The 20,850-nt window shown below is 38.7% G+C and overlaps 1 pseudogene; it reads left to right on the top strand.

Annotated features, from left to right (window-relative positions):
* The first annotated feature begins 1,493 nt into the window (after nt 1-1,493).
* The window catches only part of LOC110795926 (pentatricopeptide repeat-containing protein At1g11290, chloroplastic-like), a 34,527-nt pseudogene continuing 15,170 nt past the window's right edge, over nt 1,494-20,850 (top strand).

Raw genomic sequence — 20,850 nt, 5'->3', positions numbered from 1 at the left:
TATGGTTTCTCAACATAAACCTTGCCATTTTTGTAATTCCTGTCCATCTTAGAACTATCATCAAGACAATCCTCAAATCTTTTCTCAGGGATATCATCCTGCAAGTCCTCTAACCCTTCCTCATCAATAATGAAATCCCCTATGTCCTCCTCTTCCTCACTGTCATCATCACTCACCTCCCCCTCAAAATCATCATCCTCAATATCAGATAACATAGCAACACCCTTGCCTTTACATCCCATTCCAGCACCTCTCTTAACCTTACTAGCATTGGTTTTAGGAACATATGTTCCCAGTTTCACTAGTGTTAGTTTTCCCACCGTAAACCCCTTAGGTCTAGCTCTCCCTGCCTTTTTTGGTTTGGATGGAACACTAGGTTTAGGTATGTTTGTCTGTGGTTCAGTTGGTGTTGCATTTTCAGTTTGTGTATGTTCTTGTTGTGCATTTTCAGTTTGTTGTGTTGACTGAGGAAGGGGTGAAGGTGTTTGTTGTGTTGACTGAGGAGGGGGTGAAGGTTTTTTTTGTGTTGACTGAGGAGGGGATGGAGGTGTTTGTTGTGTTGACTGAGGAAGGGGTGGAGGTGTGTGTTGTCTTGACTCAGGAGGGGGTGGAGGTGTTTGTGTTGTTGATTCTGGGGTGGTGGTGGTTTCAGTTGGTTTTGGGGGGGCATTTTTTGGTGTCTTCTTCTTCTTATGAGTCAATTTCTTCTTAGGTTTAGACTTTGTAGGTTTCTTAGGAGGGGGGGGAGTCTTGTGTTTGTGGTTGTGGTTGAGATTGGCTAGGAAAGACTTCATCAGCATCATCTGAGGTAATAACCCTCACATACTCAACCCCATCATTCTCAACATCCACCACTGTATACTTCTTCTGTTCCTCAAGTTCCAACCTAACCATCTCCTTTTCCTCTTCTTTCCCCCTCTGTTCTTCGGCCTCTCTTTGCATCCTCAAGAGCTCTTCCTGTCTCTCCCTTAATTTTCTTTCCTCCTCCTTTTTTTGCCTCTCAAGTAGAGCTACAGCAGACCTAAAAGCTAGCCCTGGAGAATCTGAATCCTCTATACACAATTCTACTGTCTCATTGCCCATATTCCACCCCCACATTCTAATCATAACACTATCATCAACCAATTCTACCCTCCCAGTGGGTGAGTCAGTGTACAACCTAAACTTCTCAGGCAAAAAAACATTTTGCTTACTTGACTCCTCAAAAATATCCAGAAATATGTCAATCAATTGACATTTATCGGTGTCCACAACCCTCACATCAAAGTCATGACTTTTATAATGAAGCAACAACCAGGTAGCAGACATCCTACCACACAATCATCAAGAAAAAAACTTAAATTTCCATCAAAAAATCGACATGCGTAACATCATACAACTAATTCCTACTTATTTTCATCAAAACATAAACATAAAACTCATCTCCAACATCAAATTTTCAGAAACCCTAAACCCTAAAATTGCGCAACAGAACTTTGAAAAATCGAAAAAAAATGAGGTACGTGTTAGGTTATGATACATATGATATTACATAAATCATGCGGAAACAACCATTAACCCAGGAATACATATTATTTACACATAATCATATAGCATAATTTAGATGCATACTCTTTGTTGCGTGCCCTCCCTAGCTGCGCCCGAACCGAACAAGAACAAGTCTTTAGGACTCCAAGTGTCGTCCCTCCGTAGATAGTCCACAGCACGTCCGGATCCGCCTTAAGATTGACCAACTAGAATCGCCCTTAAGGTACTAGAATTTTCGGCGCTTTTGAGCAAGATGTGTGATTGAATTTTTCTCTCAAAAACTCACTTTGAATACTTTGAAACTCGTTATAAATTGTGAACCCAGGCCACATATTTATAGGGGTATGGAAAGGGAATTGGAATCCTATTCAGATACAAATTAATTAAACCTAGAATCCTACAAGAACTCTAATTAATTAATTTATCTAATAGAATTAGGAATTTAATCATTAACCGAACTCTGCATGTTTTAGGAATCGTGCATGAACACAAACACTCACGCACACACACACGGCAGCCACGATGGGCCGCCCAAGCGCGTGCGTGCGAGAAGTAGCCCACGCAGCGAGGCCTACGCGAGCTACAAGCCCACGTAGCTCCTGCGCGCGCTGCGCGCGCTGCCTCGGCCTGCTGGGCCTGGCCTTGCGCTGGGCCTGGCGTGGCCTTGGCTGTTCGTGTGGCGCGCTTGGCTTGCTGGGCGATGGCCTGGCTTCGTGCTGGGCCCTCGTCCGGCAGGCCTCGTCCGATGCTTATTCGTACGATACGCTTCCGATTAAATTTCCGATTCCGGAATTCATTTCCGATACGAACAATATTTAATATTTTCGATTCCGGAATTAATTTCCGTTTCGAACAAATATTTAATATTTCCGTTTCCGGAATTATTTTCCGATTCCGATAATATTTCCGATTCTGATAATATTTCCGTTTCCGGCAATATTTCCGATTCTGGCAATATTTCCATTTCCGATAATATTTTCCGATACGTACCATGTTTCCGTTTCCGGCAACATCTACGACTTGGATAATATTTATATTTCCGATACGATCCATATTTCCGTTTCCGGTAATATCATCGTTTCCGGAGTATTCATTTCTTGCCTGTGACGATCTCAGCTCCCACTGAAACCAAGATCCGTCGATTCCGAATATTCATAGATGGAGTATTTAATGCCATTAAATACTTGATCCGTTTACGTACTATTTGTGTGACCCTACGGGTTCAGTCAAGAGTAAGCTGTGGATTAATATCATTAATTCCACTTGAACTGAAGCGGCCTCTAGCTAGGCATTCAGCTCACTTGATCTCACTGAATTTATTAACTTGTTAATTAATACTGAACCGCATTTATTAGACTTATCATAGAATGCATACTTGGACCAAGGGCATTATTTCCTTCAGTCTCCCACTTGTCCTTAGGGACAAGTGTGCATTTCCTAATTCCTTTGTCGCTCGATGCTTGCTCTTGAACATAAGGTAAGAGTTGTCATCCTTATTATGTCCAGAGGTGTTCCTCGGTTTCAGAGTTCAACTGATCAAATAAACAGATAATCATAGCCTATGATTCATCCGAGCACGGCCATGCATTTCACAGTTTCTAGCTCTCCGAGTGGCCTTGTACAACTTTTAAGCATCTCATCCCGATTTATGGGAGGACAATCCCAATCTTGCGATCTTGAGATTAGACTTCGTTTGATAGGTGATTACCTGAGCGTTGCCTTTATAGCCTCCTTTTACGGAGCGACGGTTGGTCAACATCAGAGCAACCAGTTCTCAAACAAGTAATCTCAAATCACTCAGGTATTGAGGATTTAGTGTCTAATAATTTAATAAAATTTACTTATGACAGATTTTCATCTCTTACAGTAAAGTTTCATAGGTCTTGTCCGATACTAGTCTTCCCAAAGTAAGTATCTATGCAAATGATTATGACATTGCCATGTCCACATAGTTCAAGAAACAGAACTACTAGTCATCTTGCATTCTAATCGTCTAACGTTTTCTATGCGTCCAATTTTATAGAAAACTCCGATTAGGGACCATTTTCAACCTTTGACATTCAAGTTCACTTGATAGACATTTCTTAGTCACAGGACTGGTCCTGACAGTCTATCTTGAATATATCGTCAAATTGAAGGGACTCATCATTTAATAAACCACAAATTAAATGGAAAAATGAATTCTTTTCATTTATTGTGAATGATTAACCAATAATGTTTTACAAAGATTTAAACTCTAAAACTTTAAAACATTAAACAGAGACATCAAAGCCATTCTCCAATATGCCTGATTCCCATAGCTGCAGTGTGCGAGTTGTGCTTCGCTTGCGGCAGAGGTTTAGTTAATGGATCTGATATGTTGTCATCAGTTCCAATCTTGCTTATCTCGACTTCTTTTCTTTCAACGAACTCTCGTAGAAGGTGAAATCTACGATGTACATGCTTGACTCTCTGGTGGTGTCTAGGCTCTTTTGCCTGTGCAATAGCTCCGTTATTGTCACAATACAGGGCTATTAGTCCTTTAATGGAGGGGACTACACCAAGTTCACCTATGAACTTCCTTAGCCATATAGCTTCCTTTGCTGCTTCATGTGCAGCAATGTACTCCGCTTCAGTTGTAGAATCCGCAATGGTGCTTTGCTTAGCACTTTTCCAACTTACTGCTCCTCCGTTGAGGCAGAAGACAAACCCAGACTGTGATCTGAAATCATCTTTGTCGGTTTGGAAACTTGCGTCCGTATAGCCTTTAACAATTAATTCATCATCTCCACCATAGACCAGGAAGTCATCTTTGTGCCTTTTCAGGTACTTCAGAATGTTCTTGGCAGCAGTCCAATGCGCCTCTCCTGGGTCTGACTGGTATCTGCTCGTAGCACTGAGTGCGTACGCAACATCCGGGCGTGTACATATCATAGCATACATTATTGAACCAATCAATGATGCATATGGAATCCCATTCATTCGTCTACGCGCATCAAGTGTTTTTGGGCACTGAGTCTTGCTTAGAGTCATTCCATGAGACATGGGTAGGTAGCCTCGCTTGGAGTCCGCCATCTTGAACCTATCAAGCACCTTATTGATATAAGTGCTTTGACGAAGTCCAATCATCCTTTTAGACCTATCTCTGTAATTCTTGATGCCCAATATGTACTGTGCTTCTCCTAGATCTTTCATCGAAAAACATTTCCCAAGCCAAATCTTGACAGAGTTCAACATAGGAATGTCATTTCCGATAAGTAATATGTCGTCGACATATAATACTAGGAAAGCAATTTTTCTCCCACTGACCTTCTTGTATACACAAGATTCGTCTGCGTTCTTGATGAAACCAAAGTCACTGACTGCTTCATCAAAACGTATATTCCAGCTCCTGGATGCCTGCTTCAATCCGTAGATTGACTTCTTTAGCTTGCATACCTTTTTAGCATTCTTTGGATCCTCAAAACCTTCAGGCTGTGTCTAATTCAGATTGCATGGCTTCTTGCCATTGCTTGGAGCTAGGGCTCGTCATAGCTTGTTTGTAAGTCGCAGGTTCATCACTTTCAAGTAATAGAACGTCATAGCTCTCGTTCGTCAAAATACCTAAGTACCTTTCCGGTTGAGATCTATATCTTTGCGATCTACGCGGGGTAACATTTCTAGTTTGACCATGATTCTCACCAGATTCTTCTAAAGATCTCTGAGTTTCATCCTGAATGTCATCTTGAGCATTCTCTAGAGTTTGTTGTTCGACTCGAATTTCTTCGAGGTCTACTTTTCTCCCATTTGTCATTTTGGAAATGTGATCTTTCTCCAAAAAGACACCATCTCGAGCAACAAACACTTTGTTCTCAGATGTATTGTAGAAGTAATACCCCTTTGTTTCCTTTGGATAGCCCACAAGGATACATTTGTCAGATTTTGGATGAAAATTGTCTGAAATTAATCGTTTGACGTATACTTCACATCCCCAAATCTTAAGAAAAGACACATTTGGAGGCTTTCCAAACCATAATTCGTATGGAGTCTTTTCGACAGCTTTAGACGGAGCTCTATTTATAGTGAGTGCAGCTGTATTTAGTGCATGTCCCCAAAATTCTAATGGAAGTTCGGCCTGACCCATCATTGACCTGACCATGTCTAGCAAGGTTCTGTTCCTCCGTTCCGACACACCGTTCCATTGTGGTGTTCCAGGAGGAGTCAACTCTGATAGAATTCCACATTCTTTCAGATGGTCATCAAATTCATAGCTCAGATATTCACCGCCTCTATCAGACCGCAGTGCCTTAATCTTCTTGCCTAATTGATTCTCTACTTCACTCTGAAATTCCTTGAATTTGTCAAAGGATTCAGACTTATGCTTCATTAGGTAGACATAACCATACCTACTGAAGTCATCAGTGAAAGTGATAAAGTAGCTGAAACCACCTCTAGCATTTGTACTCATTGGTCCACATACATCTGTATGGATTAAACCCAATAGTTCATTTGCTCTTTCTCCAACTTTAGAGAAAGGTTGCTTTGTCATTTTGCCAAGTAAACATGATTCGCATTTACCATAATCCTCTAAGTCAAATGGTTCTAGAATTCCTTCCTTTTGAAGTCTTTCTAAGCGTTTCAAGTTTATATGGCCTAATCGACAATGCCACAGATAGGTGAGATCTGAATCATTCTTTTTGGCCTTTTTGGTATTTATGTTATATACTTGTTTGTCGTGATCTAATAAATAAAGTCCATTGACTAATCTAGCAGATCCATAAAACATCTCTTTAAAATAAAACGAACAACTATTGTCTTTTATTAAAAAGGAAAATCCCTTAGCATCTAAGCAAGAAACTGAAATGATGTTTTTAGTAAGACTTGGAACATGGAAACATTCTTCCAGTTCCAAAACTAGCCCGGAGGGCAACGACAAATAGTAAGTTCCTACAGCTAATGCAGCAATCCGTGCTCCATTTCCCACTCGTAGGTCGACTTCACCCTTGCTTAACTTTCTACTTCTTCTTAGTCCCTGTGGATTGGAACATAAGTGTGAGCCACAACCTGTATCTAATACCCAAGAAGTTGAATTAGCAAGTATACAGTCTATAACGAAAATACCTGAAGATGGAACGACTGTTCCGTTCTTCTGATCTTCCTTTAGCTTCAAGCAATCTCTCTTCCAATGCCCCTTCTTCTTGCAGTAGAAGCATTCGGATTCAGAAGTGGGTTGACTGACCTTCCTCTTTACAGATTTGGCGCCAGTTTGCTTAGTTGGGCTGGCCTTGTTGCCACCTTTCTTAGCATTCCTCTTCTTTCCAGATTTCTTGAACTTGCCCCCACGCACCATAAGCACATCCTGCTTATCACTTTTGAGCGTCTTTTCAGCGGTCTTCACCATACCGTGAAGCTCAGTGAGCGTTTTGTCCAGACTATTCATACTGTAGTTCAGTTTGAACTGATCATACCCGCTATGAAGAGAATGGAGGATGGTGTCTATAGCCATTTCCTGAGAAAATTGCTGATCCAGCCGACTCATATTCTCAATGAGTCCAATCATTTTGAGAACATGTGGACTTACGGGCTCGCCTTTCTTAAGCTTGGTCTCAAGAATTTGCCTATGAGTCTCGAATCTTTCGACTCGAGCCAGATCTTGGAACATGTTCTTCAACTCACTGATGATTGTGAAAGCATCTGAGTTGATGAACGTTTTCTGCAGATCCGCACTCATGGTGGCGAGCATTAGACATTTCACATCCTTGTTGGCATCAATCCAACGATTGAGGGCTGCCTGAGTGACCCCGTCGCCTGCAGCTTCGGGCATCGCCTCATCTAGGACATACTCCTTTTCTTCCTGCATAAGAACTATTTGCAAGTTCCTTTGCCAGTCAAGGAAGTTTTTCCCGTTCAACTTCTCCTTTTCGAGAATTGATCGAATGTTGAATGAATTGTTGTTTGCCATATTAAAAACTACAATTGAAAAGAATAAACAAATAAATAACCATTCACAGTTTCTCTTAATAAACTTAAATTCTAGCATACATGCATAATTCAATGTTTATTAAGCATTTTATTCAAGTTATGTGTTCCGGCAGGTGTGAATAAAATGATTCCAAGATCCTAAAATCATTGAAGAACTAAGCACAGTTTGTCGACTTAATCCTAGAACATCTTAGGTAAGCAAAAGCCTTTTGCTAATAGTCTAGAAACTACTCTTGGTTGATAGGTACGTCTAAGAACTTATTAGGTAAACCTATCGATTTTGCCACGACATAAAAGGACTCCTTACTTATATCGTTGAGTTTCACCAAAACTAACATGTACTCACAATTATTTGTGTACCTTGCCCCTTTAGGACCAATAAGTAACACCTCGCTGAGCGAAAACTATTACTAGATTGATGTAAAGGATATCCAAGCAAGTGTATATTTTGGCATGGCACCTTTTAACTCAATTTTTAAGTTTGGAACTTAAGGCTCTTACTATGTTGGTTAGATTTTAAGTGAACTAAAATCCTTAATCATGCAACATAATCAAGCTTTTGATCTCATGCATTTTAAGACATATTTAAAAGCAATAAATAACTTAAAACATGCATAAGATTAAATGTGATCTAGTATGGCCCGACTTCATCTTGAAGCTTTGACTTCAAAGTCCGTCTTGAAAATCTCCGTGGGAGGCACCATTTTCTTCAAATAGGATAAGCTATAACTAATTACAACTATTTGATGGTTCGCAGACCATATTTGAATTGAAAAATAACTTTGGTACTTTAGACCAATTACATTCAAATTAATGGTACGCAGACCATATTTTCTATCCTATTTGGGCCATACTAGTCACTTCATAACCTGCAAAACAGTACATATACAATATATACCATTCACCCATTCATTATCATGAATGGCCCACTTAGCTGGTTAGTAAAACACATTATGCATCACGTAAATATTTGCAGCAATTAATCAAGGGCACCAATAATCTACCAATTATTCAGTCCTTATTAATTCTAATCAAGTTGTTTTAACCTTAAGGATTTGTAGACCTAATCAAGAGTTTATAACTAAAAAGCGCTCCCACTTAAACCAATAAATTCATATGCTTTACTAATTTTAAACATAAAAATGTATTTCTAGTCTAACCGGAAACATACAATTTTAATTAAAATTTAAAGCTCATATAAATTTATAATTGAATCCAAAAAGTTTAATTTAATTTCAGTCGTTATTTAAATTAATTCATGATTTTAATTTTAGTAAAATAATTAGAATAAATAACATTTATTATAATTACAATATTCAAAATTAAAATCCAAGAAAATAATTTAAATTATTAATTTTAAATTAATTAAAATTACGTGAACTGAAATTTTCAAATTAAACATTCAAAACGATCTAATCGTAACGCAAACACCCTACGCATTGCACGCCCATGGGCCGCACGCATACAGCCATTGCTGGCCATATGCGCGCAGCCCATGCGCTCGTCGTGCTGCTCTACCAATCGCAAGCCATCGCACGATGTAGTGCTCGCTGTGCGCGCGCCAGCGCTCGTCGCACGCGAGCCATCGCTCGCAGTGCGCGCTCGCCAGCGCTCGCTGTGCGCGCGAGCCATTGCTCGCTGTGCGCGCGAGCCATCGCTCGCTGTGCGCGCGAGCAACGCTGGGCGCAGCGCTCGTGGCACGCGAGCTTGCGCTCGCTGCGCGCGAGGCTGCGCGCTCTTGCGCGAGGCAGTGCGCGTTGTGGCGCAGCTCGCTTGCTGCCCACACGCGACTGCCTTGGCTTGCCTTTCGCCCATGCCCATTTGTTCATAGCTCGTGGCACACGACACAAGGCAGGGCTGCTGCCTTGTGCTCGTGCACTACGCCCTTGCTTATTGCATTCGTGCCGCACGGGCGACGAGCTCCCTTGCTCGTCGTCGCATGCCCGCACTATACAACACCCCTTAAGGGTAACACGAAGCGTCCATTGCTTTGTGCGTGCAAGTTTTATGAACGAATCGCATAAAAATTTAAAATTTATATTTAAAATTAATGACAAATTAATAAATAATATTAATTTCATAATTTTAGGGCGAAAAATCGAAAATTTATTATTCAATTGATTTCCGATTTACATAGATTCAAGTCTAGGTCATAAAAATTTAAAATTTATCATAAATTTACAATTTTTATGGTGGTTTTTAATCATAGGTTTCTAATTAAATTATAATTAATTATGAAAATCAAATTAATTCCAAATTATTCTAATTTTCAACAAATTAATCATAATTACAAATTAGATTGCATAATTAACAAGGCTAGGCATTCAACCTTGTTAAACATATACAGTAGGTCAATCAAAAATTCAAGATTTATCAACAAGAATCGCAAATATTTAATTTAACATCTTAAATTTACGAAATTTTGCATTCGAAAAACTAAAACCTTCGAAAAGTCATAGTTAGGCTTCGAATTTGAGAATTCTGGGTTCGGCAGAAAATTAGTATTTTTGTCAAAATTTTAGAATGCCTTTTACATGCGGAATTGACACAAAAATCACTCGATTTGGATGAGTAACGAAGAAACTGCCGAAAAACTGCGTACGTATAATTAAATAAACGCAATTTGCAATTAATTAACAATTACGAAAATTAATCACCCCTTTTAATTCTTGCAAATTTGTAATATTTAACCATATTTATGCAAATTAGATTATGAAAATATTACATAAATCATGCGGAAACAACCATTAACCCAGGAATACATATTATTTACACATAATCATATAGCATAATTTAGATGCATACTCTTTGTTGCGTGCCCTCCCTAGCTGCGCCCGAACCGAACAAGAACAAGTCTTTAGGACTCCAAGTGTCGTCCCTCCGTAGATAGTCCACAGCACGTCCGGATCCGCCTTAAGATTGACCAACTAGAATCGCCCTTAAGGTACTAGAATTTTCGGCACTTTTGAGCAAGATGTGTGATTGTGAACTTTGAATACTCACTTTGAATACTTTGAAACTCGTTATAAATTGTGAACCCAGGCCACATATTTATAGGGGTATGGAAAGGGAATTGGAATCCTATTCAGATACAAATTAATTAAACCTAGAATCCTACAAGAACTCTAATTAATTAATTTATCTAATAGAATTAGGAATTTAATCATTAACCGAACTCTGCATGTTTTAGGAATCGTGCATGAACACAAACACTCACGCACACACACACGGCAGACACGATGGGCCGCCCATGCGCGTGCGTGCGAGCAGCAGCCCACGCAGCGAGGCCTACGCGAGCTACAAGCCCACGTAGCTCCTGCGCGCGCTGCGCGCGCTGTGCGCGCTGCCTCGGCCTGCTGGGCCTGGCCTTGCGCTGGGCCTGGCGTGGCCTTGGCTGTTCGTGTGGCGCGCTTGGCTTGCTGGGCGATGGCCTGGCTTCGTGCTGGGCCCTCGTCCGGCAGGCCTCGTCCGATGCTTATTCGTACGATACGCTTCCGATTAAATTTCCGATTCCGGAATTCATTTCCGATACGAACAATATTTAATATTTTCGATTCCGGAATTAATTTCCGTTTCGAACAAATATTTAATATTTCCGTTTCCGGAATTATTTTCCGATTCCGATAATATTTCCGATTCTGATAATATTTCCGTTTCCGGCAATATTTCCGATTCTGGCAATATTTCCATTTCCGATAATATTTTCCGATACGTACCATGTTTCCGTTTCCGGCAACATCTACGACTTGGATAATATTTATATTTCCGATACGATCCATATTTCCGTTTCCTGTAATATCATCGTTTCCGGAGTATTCATTTCTTGCCTGTGACGATCTCAGCTCCCACTGAAACCAAGATCCGTCGATTCCGAATATTCATAGATGGAGTATTTAATGCCATTAAATACTTGATCCGTTTACGTACTATTTGTGTGACCCTACGGGTTCAGTCAAGAGTAAGCTGTGGATTAATATCATTAATTCCACTTGAACTGAAGCGGCCTCTAGCTAGGCATTCAGCTCACTTGATCTCACTGAATTTATTAACTTGTTAATTAATACTGAACCGCATTTATTAGACTTATCATAGAATGCATACTTGGACCAAGGGCATTATTTCCTTCAGTCTCCCACTTGTCCTTAGGGACAAGTGTGCATTTCCTAATTCCTTTGTCGCTCGATGCTTGCTCTTGAACATAAGGTAAGAGTTGTCATCCTTATTTGTCCAGAGGTGTTTCTCGGTTTCAGAGTTCAACTGATCAAATAAACAGATAATCATAGCCTATGATTCATCCGACCACGGCCATGCATTTCACAGTTTCTAGCTCTCCGAGTGGCCTTGTACAACTTTTAAGCATCTCATCCCGATTTATGGGAGGACAATCCCAATCTTGCAATCTTGAGATTAGACTTCGTTTGATAGGTGATTACCTGAGCGTTGCCTTTATAGCCTCCTTTTACGGTGCGACGGTTGGTCAACGTCAAAGCAACCGGCTCTCGAACAAGTAATCTCAAATCACTCAGGTATTGAGGATTTAGTGTCTAATAATTTTAATGAAATTTACTTATGACAGATTTTCATCTCTTACAGTAAAGTTTCATAGGTCTTGTCTGATACTAGTCTTCCCAAAGTAAGTATCTATGCAAATGATTATGACATTTCCATGTCCACATAGTTCAAGAAACAGAACTACTAGTCATCTTGTATTCTAGTCGTCTAACGTTTTCTATGCGTCCAATTTTATAGAAAACTCCGACTAGGGACCATTTTCAACCTTTGACATTCAGGTTCACTTGATAGACATTTCTTAGTCACAGGACTGGTCCTGACAGTCTATCTTGAATATATCGTCAAATTGAAGGGACTCATCATTTAATAAACCACAAATTAAATGGAAAAATGAATTCTATTCATTTATTGTGAATGATTAACCAATAATGTTTTACAAAGATTTAAACTCTAAAACTTTAAAACATTAAACAAGGATATCAAAGCCATTCTCCAATATGCTTGATTCCCATAGCTGCAGTGTGCGAGTTGTGCTTCGCCTGCGGCAGAGGTTTAGTCAATGGATCTGATATGTTGTCATCAGTTCCAATCTTGCTTATCTCGACTTCTTTTCTTTCAACGAACTCTCGTAGAAGATGAAATCTATGAAGTACATGCTTGACTCTCTGGTGGTGTCTAGGCTCCTTTGCCTGTGCAATAGCTCCGTTATTATCACAATACAAGGCTATTGGTCCTTTAATGGAGGGGACTACACCAAGTTCACCTATGAACTTCCTTAGCCATATAGCTTCCTTTGCTGCTTCATGTGCAGCAATGTACTCCGCTTCAGTTGTAGAATCCGCAATGGTGCTTTGCTTAGCACTTTTCCAGCTTACTGCACCTCCGTTGAGGCAGAAGACAAACCCAGACTGTGATCTGAAATCATCTTTGTCGGTTTGGAAACTTGCGTCCGTATAACCTTTAACAATTAATTCATCATCTCCACCATAGACCAGGAAGTCATCTATGTGCCTTTTCAGGTACTTCAGAATATTCTTGGCAGCAGTCCAATGCGCCTCTCCTGGGTCTGACTGGTATCTGCTCGTAGCACTGAGTGCGTACGCAATATCCGGGCGTGTACATATCATAGCATACATTATTGAACCAATCAATGATGCATATGGAATCCCATTCATTCGTCTACGCTCATCAAGTGTTTTTGGGCACTGAGTCTTGCTTAGAGTTATTCCATGAGACATGGGTAGGTAGCCTCGCTTGGAGTCCTCCATCTTGAACCTATCAAGCACCTTATTGATATAAGTGCTTTGACTAAGTCCAATCATCTTTTTAGATCTATCTCTGTAAATCTTGATGCCCAATATGTACTGTGCTTCTCCTAGATCCTTCATCGAAAAACATTTCCCAAGCCAAATCTTGACAGAGTTCAACAAAGGAATGTCATTTGCGATAAGTAATATGTCGTCGACATATAATACTAGGAAAGCAATTTTGCTCCCACTGACCTTCTTGTATACACAAGATTCGTCTGCGTTCTTGATGAAACCAAAATCACTGACTGCTTCATCAAAACGTATATTCCAGCTCCTGGATGCCTGCTTCAATCCATAGATTGATTTCTTTAGCTTGCCTACCTTTTTAGCATTCTTTGGTTCCTCAAAACCTTCTGGCTGTGTCATAAACACAGTTTCTGTTAAAACGCCGTTTAAGAAAGCAGTTTTGACATCCATCTGCCATATTTCGTAATCGTAATATGCAGCGATTGCTAACATTATCCGAATAGACTTTAGCATTGCAACTGCTGAAAAAGTTTCATCGTAATCCACACCGTGGACTTGCCTGTAACCTTTTGCAACCAATCTAGCTTTGAAAACGCCAAGTTTTCCATCCTTGTCCTTTTTCAGTTTGAAAACCCATTTGCTTCCAATGGCTTGGTAGCCATCTGGCAAATCGACCAAATCCCATACTTGGTTTTCAGACATGGAGTCTAATTCAGATTGCATGGCTTCTTGCCATTGCTTGGAGCTAGGGCTCGTCATAGCTTGTGTGTAAGTCGCAGGTTCATCACTTTCAAGTAATAGAACGTCATAGCTCTCGTTCGTCAAAATACCTAAGTACCTTTCCGGTTGAGATCTATATCTTTGCGATCTACGCGGGGTAACATTTCTAGATTGACCATGATTCTCACCAGATTCTTCTAAAGATCTCTGAGTTTCAACCTGAATGTCATCTTGAGCATTCTCTAGAGTTTGTTGTTCGACTCGAATTTCTTCGAGGTCTACTTTTCTCCCACTTGTCATTTTGGAAATGTGATCTTTCTCCAAAAAGACACCATCTCGAGCAACAAACACTTTGTTCTCAGATGTATTGTAGAAGTAATACCCCTTTGTTTCCTTTGGATAGCCCACAAGGATACATTTGTCAGATTTTGGATGAAGTTTGTCTGAAAATAATCGTTTGACGTATACTTCACATCCCCAAATCTTAAGAAAAGACACATTTGGAGGCTTTCCAAACCATAACTCATATGGAGTCTTTTCGACAGCTTTAGACGGTGCTCTATTTATAGTGAGTGCAGCTGTTTTTAGTGCATGTCCCCAAAATTCTAATGGAAGTTCGGCCTGACCCATCATTGACCTGACCATGTCTAGCAAGGTTCTGTTCCTCCGTTCCGACACACCGTTCCATTGTGGTGTTCCAGGAGGAGCCAATTCTGATAGAATTCCACATTCTTTCAGATGGTCATCAAATTCATAGCTCAGATATTCACCGCCTCTATCAGACCGCAGTGCCTTAATCTTCTTGCCTAATTGATTCTCTACTTCACTCTGAAATTCTTTGAATTTGTCAAAGGATTCAGACTTATGCTTCATTAGGTAGACATAACCATATCTACTGAAGTCATCAGTGAAAGTGATAAAGTAGCTGAAACCACCTCTAGCATTTGTACTCATTGGTCCACATACATCTGTATGGATTAAACCCAATAGCTCAGTTGCTCTTTCTCCAACTTTAGAGAAAGGTTGCTTTGTCATTTTGCCAAGTAAACATGATTCGCATCTACCATAATCCTCTAAGTCAAATGGTTCTAGAATTCCTTCCTTTTGAAGTCTTTCTAAGCGTTTCAAGTTTATATGGCCTAATCGACAATGCCACAGATAGGTGAGATCTGAATCATCCTTTTTGGCCTTTTTGGTATTTATGTTATAAACTTGTTTGTCGTGATCTAATAAATAAAGTCCATTGACTAATCTAGCAGATCCATAAAACATCTCTTTAAAATAAAACGAACAACTATTGTCTTTTATTAAAAAGGAAAATCCCTTAGCATCTAAGCAAGAAACTGAAATGATGTTTTTAGTAAGACTTGGAACATGGAAACATTCTTCCAGTTCCAAAACTAGCCCGGAGGGCAACGACAAATAATAAGTTCCTACAGCTAATGCAGCAATCCGTGCTCCATTTCCCACTCGTAGGTCGACTTCACCCTTGCTTCACTTTCTACTTCCTCTTAGTCCCTGTGGATTGGAACATAAGTGTGAGCCACAACCTGTATCTAATACCCAAGAATTTGAATTAGCAAGTATACAGTCTATAACGAAAATACCTGAAGATGGAACGACTGTTCCGTTCTTCTGATCTTCCTTTAGCTTTGGACATTCTCTTTTGTAATGGCCTATTCCATCACAATAAAGACAGCTTGATGTGGACTTGTCCTGCTTTGATTTAGCATTGCCCTTGGACTTTCCACTTTTTTTGAACGGTCTCCTTCTAGCCTTTAGTAAATCTTTGGCTTCACAGTCCAGTATTATCTCAGCCTTTCTGACAAGGTGAACAAATTCTGCAACTGTTTCTTGTCTTGGTTCACTTAGATATAGTTGCTTGAAGCGACCAAACCCACTGTGTAGTGAATTGAGCAAGATAGAGACTGCCATCCTTTCGCTTATTGGTGTTCACTTAGATATAGTTGCTTGAAGCGACCAAACCCACCTCAGTGGGACGCCTACCCTCTGTTTAGTGCGAAGGAGCTGAACATGTGTTTCTTGGACTTCCATCCTATAACACCTGTTGGGAGAACTAACCTTTAGACCAGACATTGATTCAATCAACTCATGGACGTTCAGGTCCCTGTCCTCCGTTCTTCCACGACAGATATCCCTCAGATTCTTGATGAGCGTGAAAGGTTCATAGGCTACAAACCTTCTAGCCCAATCATCAGGGATATTGTTCAGCATGAGACTCATAACCTTTTTGAGATCCGCATCCGAGGCGAAAAATCTCTCAGGGGTCATGTCTCTGGCATAGTAGCTTGGCATGGGATGTAATAGTACATACTCAAGTCCATTGAGTCTGACTATTTCAACTAGCTTAGCTTCCCATTCAAGAAAATTTGCCAGGTTCAGCTTGACCATAAGCTCAGAACCCATGATGATGTTTTGATTGTTGTTTGCCATAGTTAAAACTACAATTGAAAAGAATAAACAAATAAATAATCATTCACAGTTTCTCTTAATAAACTTAAATTCTAGCATACATGCATAATTTAATGTTCATTAAGCATTTTATTCAAGTTATGTGTTCCGGCAGGTGTGAATAAAATGATTCCAAGATCCTAAAATCATTGAAGAATTAAGCACAGTTTGTCGACTTAATCCTAAAACATCTTAGGTAAGCAAAAGCCTTTTGCTAATAGTCTAGAAACTATTCTTGGTTGATAGGTACGTCTAAGAACTTATTAGGTAAACCTATCGATTTTGCCACGACATAAAAGGACTCCTTACTTATATCGTTGAGTTTCACCAAAACTAACATGTACTCACAATTATTTGTGTACCTTGCCCCTTTAGGACCAATAAGCAACACCTCGCTGACCGAAAACTATTACTAGATTGATGTAAAGGATATCCAAGCAAGTGTATATTTTGGCATGGCACCTTTTAACTCAATTTTTAAGTTTGGAACTTAAGGCTCTTACTATGTTGGTTAGATTTTAAGTGAACTAAAATCCTTAATCATACAAAATAATCAAGCTTTGATCTCATGCATTTTAGGACATATTTAAAAGCAATAAATAACTTAAAACATGCATAAGATAAATGTGATCTAGTATGGCCCGACTTCATCTGGAAGCTTCAACTTCAAAGTCCGTCTTGAAAATCTCCGTGGGAGGCGCCATTTTCTCCAAATAGGATAAGCTATAATTAAAACTAATTACAACTATTTGATGTTACGCAGACCATATTTAAATTGAAAAACAAATTTGGTACTTTAGACCAATTACATTCAAATTAATGGTACGCATACCATATTTTCTATCCTATTTGGGCCATACTAGTCACTTCATAACCTGAAAAACAGTACATATACAATATATACCATTCATCCATTCATTATCATGAATGGCCCACATAATTGGTTAGTTAAAACACATTGTATGCATCATATAAACATTTGCAGCAATTAATCAAGGGCACCAATAATCTACCAATTATTCAGTCCTTATTAATTCTAATCAAGTTGTTTTAACCTTAAGGATTTGTAGACCTAATCAAGAGTTTATGACTAAAAAGGGCTCCCACTTAAACCAATAAATTCATATGCTTTACTAATTTTAAACATAAAAATGTATTTCTAGTCTAACCGGAAACATACAAATTTAATTAAAATGAAATGGAAAAATGAATTCTATTCATTTATTGTGAATGATTAACTTGATCTCACTGAATTATTAACTTGTTAATTAATACTGAACCGCATTTATTAGACTTAACATTAAATGCATACTTGGACCAAGGGCATTATTTCCTTCAGGTGCCTAAGGTCATAATTTATAGGAACAATTGAAGTATTCTAAAGGTAAGATTTTGAAGAAAAATCAGCCACTCTCTTGCCCCTAATCAGCCGAAATCTATACTACCTTAAGGGCGATTCTAGTTGGTCAAGCTTAAGGCGGATCCGGACGTGCTGTGGACTATCTACGGAGGGACGACACTTGGAGTCCTAAAGACTTGTTCTTGTTCGGTTCGGGCGCAGCTAGGGAGGGCACGCAACAAAGTGCATACATCTAAACTATGCTAAATGATTATGTGTAAATAATATGCTTTCCTGGCTTTATGGTTTTTCCGGATGATTTAAGTTTTGTCATATGTATCATAACCTATCAGTGGTATCACGAGCCTCTTATTATTTTCATAATCTAAATTGCATAAACATGGTTAAATATTACAAATTTGCAAGGAATTAAAAGGGGTGATTAATTTTCGTAATTCTTAATTAATTGCAAATTGCGTTTATTTAATTATATATACGCAGTTTTTCGGCAGTTTCATCGTTACTCATCCAAATCGAGTGATTTTTGTGTCAATTCCGCATGTAAAAGGCATTCTAAAATTTTGACAAAAAAAGTCTTTTTCGGCCGAACCCAGAATTCCCAAATTCAAAGCCTAGCTATGACTTTTCGGAGGTTTTAGTTTTTCGAACGAAAAAGTTTGTAAATTTAAGATGTTAAATTAAATATTTGCGATTCTTGTTGATAAATCTTGAATTTTTGATTGACCTACTGTATAGTTTTAACAAGTTTGAATGCCTAACCTTGTTAATTATACAATCTAATTTGTAATTATGACTAATTTGTTGAAATTCGAATAATTTAGAATTGATTTGTTTTTCATAATTAATTAATAATTTAATTAGATACCTATGATTAAAAACCACCATAAAAATTGTTAATTTGTGTTAAATTTTAAATTTTTATGACCTAGATTTGAATCCATGATTAATCGGAAATTAATTGATTAATAAATTTTCGATTTTTCGCCCTAAAATTATGAAATTAATACTTCCTCCAATTTTTTTTAATTGCACCATCTGGGATTTCACGCTTGCCAATGCACTATTTTAACTACTAGTATCTCTCATTATACATTTTAAAAAATTATAAAAATTTGATAATTTGAAAGTATATTTCGAGACGAATCTAACAAGATCCCACATGAGTATATTTTTCCTCACATATAAATCACAAAAAATAACTATATAAGAATAACATAATAGTGCTAAAACCAAGATGGTGCAATTATAAAAAAACGGAGGAAGTATGTTTTATTAATTTGTCATTAATTTTGAATTAAAAATTTTAAATTTTTATGCAATCGCTCATAAAACTTGCACGCACAAAGCAATGGACGCTACGTGTTACCCTTAAGGGGTGTTGTATAGTGCGGGCATGCGACGACGAGCAAGGGAGCTCGTCGCCCATGCGGTACGAATGCAGCGAGCAAGGCAAGTGGCGCGCGAGCACAAGGCAGCAGCCCTGCCTTGTGTCGAGTGCTGCGCGCATGTGGGCGATTGGCGAGCAGCAATGGCATGGCACGAGCAGAGGCGCGCGTGTGAGGGCGAGAGCTGGTCGCCCAGCGATCGCAGCTAAGCGCACCAACACGCGTGGCCTCGAGCGCTTGCTTGCGCGAGCGAGCGAGCGAGCACCATCGTAGCTACTGCGATGCTATGGGCAGGCAGGCTGCGCGCAAGCGTAGCTTGGCTTGCTGCGTTTGCGCGTGGCTGCTGCGATGATGTGCCATGGGCCAGCGATGGTCGTGCAATTGATGGGGCTTGGGCGCAAGCCCAAGTGCTCGTCATGTTACGATTGTCGAGTTTTAAATTTTAATTTGAAATTTTCAGTTCATGTAATTTTAATTAATTTTAAAATTAATAATTTAAATCGTTTTCTTGGATTTTAATTTTGAATATTATAATTATTATAAATTTTATTTATTCTAATTATTTTACTAAAATTAAAAACCTTGAATTAATTTAAAATTCGACTGAAAAATAAATTAAATAAATGGATTCAATTATAAATTTATATGAGCTTTAAATTTTAATTAAATTTGTATGTTTCCTGTTAGACTAGAAATACATTTTTATGTTTAAAATTAGTAAAGCATATGAATTTATTGGTTTAAGTGGGAGCCCTTTTTAGTCATAAACTCTTGATTAGGTCTACAAATCCTTTAAGGTTAAACAACTTGATTAGAATTAATAAGGACTGAATAATTGGTAGATTATTGGTGCCCTTGATTAATTGCTGCAAATGTTTATATGATGCATACAATGTGTTTTAACTAACCAATTATGTGGGCCATTCATGATAATGAATGGATGAATGGTATATATTGTATATGTACTGTTTTTCAGGTTATGAAGTGACTAGTATGGCCCAAATAGGATAGAAAATATGGTATGCGTACCATTAATTTGAATGTAATTGGTCTAAAGTACCAAATTTGTTTTTCAATTTAAATATGGTCTGCGTAACATCAAATAGTTGTAATTAGTTTTAATTATAGCTTATCCTATTTGGAGAAAATGGCGCCTCCCACGGTGAAATTCAAGAGGAAGTTTCCATTTTCGAGACGGACTTTGAAGTTGAAGCTTCAAGATAAAGTCGGGCCATACTAGATCACATTTATCTTATGCATGCTTTAAGTTATTTATTGCTTTAAATATGTCTTAATTATGCATGAGATTGTTGCTTAATTATGTTGCATGATTAAGGATTTTAGTTCACTTAAAATCTAACCAACATAGTAAGAACCTTAAGTTCCAAACTTAAAAATTGAGTTAAAAGGTGCCATGCCAAAATAATACTTACTTGGATATCCTTTACATCGATCTTAGTAATAGTTTTCCGCCATAGCGAGGTGTTACTTGTCGATACTAAAGGGGTAAGGTACACAAATAATTGTAAGTACATGTTAGTTTTGGTGAAACTCAACGATATAAGTAAGGAGTCCTTTTATGTCGTGGCAAAATCGATAGGTTTACCTAATAAGTTCTTAGACGTACCTATCAACCAAGAGTAGTTTCTAGACTATT

This window comes from Spinacia oleracea, chromosome 3 (genome assembly GCF_020520425.1).
Source record: "Spinacia oleracea cultivar Varoflay chromosome 3, BTI_SOV_V1, whole genome shotgun sequence".
In the NCBI taxonomy this organism is placed as follows: domain Eukaryota; kingdom Viridiplantae; phylum Streptophyta; class Magnoliopsida; order Caryophyllales; family Amaranthaceae; genus Spinacia; species Spinacia oleracea.
The sequence above is the reverse complement of the archived record's forward strand: the minus strand, read 5'-3'. Positions and strand labels throughout refer to the sequence as shown.